Below are 4844 nucleotides of genomic sequence, written 5' to 3' on the forward strand. Positions count from 1 at the left end.
TGCATACAGATTATACAGCCACCACTAGAGAGAGCTCACTACATACAGATTATACAGCCACCACTAGAGGGAGCTCACTACATACAGATTATACAGCCACCACTAGAGGGAGCTCACTACATACAGATTATACAGCCACCACTAGAGGGAGCTCACTACATACAGATTATACAGCCACCACTAGAGGGAGCTCACTACATACAGATTATACAGTCACCACTAGGGGGAGCTCACCACATACAAATTATACAGCCACCACTAGAGGTGCATCACTACATACACATTATACAGCCACCACTAGACAGAGCTCACTACATACAGATTATACAGCCACCACTAGAGGAAGCTCAATACATACAGATTATACAGCCACCACTAGAGGGAGCTCACTACATACAGATTATACAGCCACCACTAGAGGCAGCTCAATACATACAGATTATACAGCCACCACTAGAGGGAGCTCACTACATACAGATTATACAGTCACCACTAGAGGGAGCTCACTACATACAGGATTATACAGCCACCACTAGAGGCAGCTCAATACATACAGATTATTTAGCCACCACTAGAAGGAGCTCACTACATACAGATTATACAGCCACCACTAGAGGGAGCTCAATACATACAGATTATATAGCCCCCACTAGAGGGAGCTCACTACATACAGATTATATATCCCCCACTAAAGGGAGCTCACTACATACAGATTATACAGCCACCACTAGAGGGAGCTCACTACATACAGATTATACAGCCACCACTAGGGGGAGCTCACTACATACAGATTATACAGCCACCACTAGAGGGAGCGCACTACATACAGATTATACAGACACCACTAGAGGGAGCTCACTACATACAGATTATACAGCCACCACTAGAGGGAGCTCAATACATACAGATTATATAGCCCCCACTAGAGGGAGCTCACTACATACAGATTATACAGCCACCACTAGAGGGAGCTCACTTCATACAGATTATACAGCCACCACTAGGGGGAGCTCACTACATACAGATTATACAGCCACCACTAGAGGGAGCTCACTACATACAGATTATACAGCCACCACTAGGGGAGCTCTCTACATACAGATTATACAGCCACCACTAGAGGGAGCTCACTACATACAGATTATACAGCCACCACTAGAGGGAGTTCACTACATACAGATTATACAGCCACCACTAGAGGGAGCTCAATACATACAGATTATACAGCCACCACTAGAGAAAGCTCACTACATACAGATTATACAACCACCACTAGAGGAAGCTCACTACATACAGATTATACGGCCACCACTAGAGGGAGCTCACTACATACAGATTATACAGCCACCACTAGGGGGAGCTCACTACATACAGATTATACGGCCACCACTAGAGGAAGCTCACTACATACAGATTATACGGCCACCACTAGAGGAAGCTCACTACATACTGATTATACAGCCTCCACTAGAGGGAGCTCACTACATACAGATTATACAGCCACCACTAGGGGGAGCTCACTACATACTGATTATACAGCCTCCACTAGAGGGAGCTCACTACATACAGATTATACAGTCACCACTAGAGGGAGCTCACTACATACTGATTATACAGCCTCCACTAGAGGGAGCTCACTACATACAGATTATACAGCCACCACTAGGGGGAGCTCACTACATACAGGTTATACAGCCACCACTAACTCCTGATATCCTCTGTGCTGCTGGGGACCCTGCTCCTTCCACAATGTAACACTCATCCTTTGACCTCTCACAAGATCAGCACGCTCCTCCCCTGAAATCCTCTGTGCTGCTGGGAGGACCCTGCTGCTTTCACTATGTAACTCAGCCTGTGAGAGTCTTGCGGCAGATGTAGATATCAGCAGAGATCACCGTCCTGCATCCTGATCTCTGGTGTCGGACGGTTTACGATCTGTTGGTTAGTTATGGCGTCTTGCGCTGGTGATTTCTCAGCACAGCAGATGGCGGTGGATGAATTTATGGAGTTTCAGAAAATGGCACTGAGACTGTGCTGTTAATGGGAGCATATGTGCGAGGATCAGCGGCCGGCCTCTCACGGGCGGGTGGCGGCGTCATCGAGCAGGCGAGCGATCTGGTCTCCCAGCTCCTGGACCGCTCCGCTGAGGATGCATGTGGCGGTATGGCTACATGTACACGACCGTATGCGTTTTGCGGTCCACAAAAAAATATGCCACCTGTTTTTTTTTTTTTGCGGATCCATTGTAACAATGCCTAAAATGGACAAAATTAGGACAGATTCTTATTTTTTTTGCAAGGCTACTGACCTGACATTTTTTGCGGACCCATTGAAATGAATGGGTCCGCATCCGATCCGCAAAAAAAACTGAACGTTCACTGAAACAAAATACGTTCGTGTGCATGTAGCCTAAGGCCTCATGCACACGACCGTTCTGTGTTTCTGCGTCCGTTCTGCATATTTTACTGTTTCGAATGCGGACCCATTCATTTCTATGGAGCCGTGGAAAAAGCGGATAGTCCACTGTTTGTTATCCGCGTCTCTGTTTCCTGTCCATCAAAAAAAATATAACCTGTCCTATTCTAGTCCGTGAAAAATGGTTTGTGAACCCATTCAAGTCACAAAAAATGCAGATGCACAACTGTATGTCATCCGCGTCTGCATTTTTTGTGGACCCGTTGCCTGGTAACCTGTCTGCAAGACTTTGGCAATAAATAAATTTAAAAAAAATTCCAGGAAGTGGAAGGTCACACGTTTTGGCAAATTGCTAGCCACCCGTGGTAAACTTGGCAGTGTTCGCTTTTTGGGCTTTACTTCAAAATGCGGAGAAACTGATCACGTTGGTCGAGGAAAGGCCAGAGAGATGGGACATCCGAACCAATGGGTCAGGAAGGAGGTTGGCCCGTCGCATGAGGCGGCCAGAAAGGGAGAAAGCAGATGTCCGAGCTCGTGCAGATTTAGGTAGGTGCTTGTACTGTCCGGCCCCTGTGCTATAACTTCCATGAGGTCATAATACTGTATCTTCTGTGGGCAGCCTTTAGTTTTGTAGTGGCCTGTACATGTTTGTTTGATTAGTAGTGCAATTTATACCATTCACCACCATTTTATTTATTTGTTAAGCGGACGTCCCTACCTTTGCTACAGCACACAGTCGTCATGTGCACCCTGCATGCGCACTTTTTATTTGGTGTCACAGGTGGCCCTGTTGTAATTGAGCATCCAATAGTTGTCACCATTCCATATTATAAAGTATTCTTTTTCCAAATGGCTTGCCTGAATATTCTCCTCCTTCATGCAATTATTACACATTAGTATAGCCACACCTGCCCTTCTGTACCCTGTGATGTGCAATGGGAGCTTGTTGCCCATAGTTGTTAGTAGGCGACTTTTTGTTTTGCTCCCATTCTTTGTTTGGTAGTTGTCCTGTTATTATTTAATAGTAGTTTTTCCTATTTGTATTCATTTTGTAGTAGTAGTTTTTACCAACATATGGAGGATTGCAGTTTGGCCAGATAAAGACGGACAGAAGATCAGCACTTGGTTAGCTCCTTGTTCTTGTGCTGGACAGCTCCAAACTCCAAGCAACCTTCGAAATGTTGTTTGTGATTTGACATTAGTCACAAAAGCAAACGTCCGTCATTATTTTGTAGTGGAAAATTATCTACAATATTTTCAGTTAAAAATTGAAACCTTGTGATCTCTGCAGGCATTCCTTACACAGTAGACATGAATTAATGTAATATATGGTTTCATGTCCTATTTCAGTGCAGTACTGTGGACAGTCTGCGTGAGCCGGCGGATTCGGATTTGGGAGGAAGCGACACTCCGGCTGTTTTTTCACCAGCCCCAACAGCGGCTGAGGAGCCAGAACAACCGGTAAGGGAAGCTGCCATGGTTTCACACGGGAGCCCAGAAGCATCCCAGCAGCCTCAGCCCAGGCCTCGGAGGAAGGTCGCACACTCTCCTCTGGGCAACAGACTCGGGAAAGGATTGACGAGTTCCTTGCCCAGCGGAGGAGTGCAGGACAAGAAGAGTCTTTGTTGAGGGGCCTTGCTCCATTACTGAGGCAGGTCCCTTTACAAAGACATAATGAGTGTATTGCTTGTGTGGCCCTTGTGTTTGACATGTATGCTTCCCCTTACCAGGGAGACATAGTCACGCAAATCAATGATCTGCGTCGGCACATATTGAGGCTCCCACCTCCCCAACACGGACGCATCTACCCCCAGCCCCCCCCCCCCCCAACCATACCGCGGGTCACAAGTCCTCTCCAAACCCAAACCTGGTGACGTAGGAGAATCTTCCATGTCAACAGAGGAGGAAGCCACGTGAATCCTGGTGAAGTTGTGTAGAACACCACAAGCTTGAATCGCCAGGGTAGCATTCTCCGGATCCATCTGTGTGGATGACAAAAACGCCCTCCACTTGCTAGAGAGTATCCCGAAATTGTACTAAACATACCGACAGGCACGAGTCAACCGGTAGTAGAAAATACGCCTCCTGACATCCAAACCACGCTTTGGGAAGGGCCGCATAACATGGGGAGTCGAGGCAAACTCTTCATCCGCCACGATCAGAAATGGAGCTGGCGGACCAGCAGATCCGGGCAGTCTTCTGGACTCGAGCAGGGCAAGCTGGTTGGCACGAAGCCGCTCACCCATTGTAGAAGCACTAAAGATGCGAGCATCCGCTGTGCTTCCATAGGCCCCGATATCAACCGGTAGTTACTGTCAGCAACAGCCATAAGCACTACCGAAAAGTATTGCTTATATTTGAAGAATGGGGTCCCTGAGTGAGGGATGTGCTTGACCTCCAGTGCCCCGATGCAGTTCAGAAACTGCGCA

Source organism: Bufo gargarizans, chromosome 10, assembly GCF_014858855.1.
Source record: "Bufo gargarizans isolate SCDJY-AF-19 chromosome 10, ASM1485885v1, whole genome shotgun sequence".
Taxonomy (NCBI): Eukaryota; Metazoa; Chordata; class Amphibia; order Anura; family Bufonidae; genus Bufo; species Bufo gargarizans.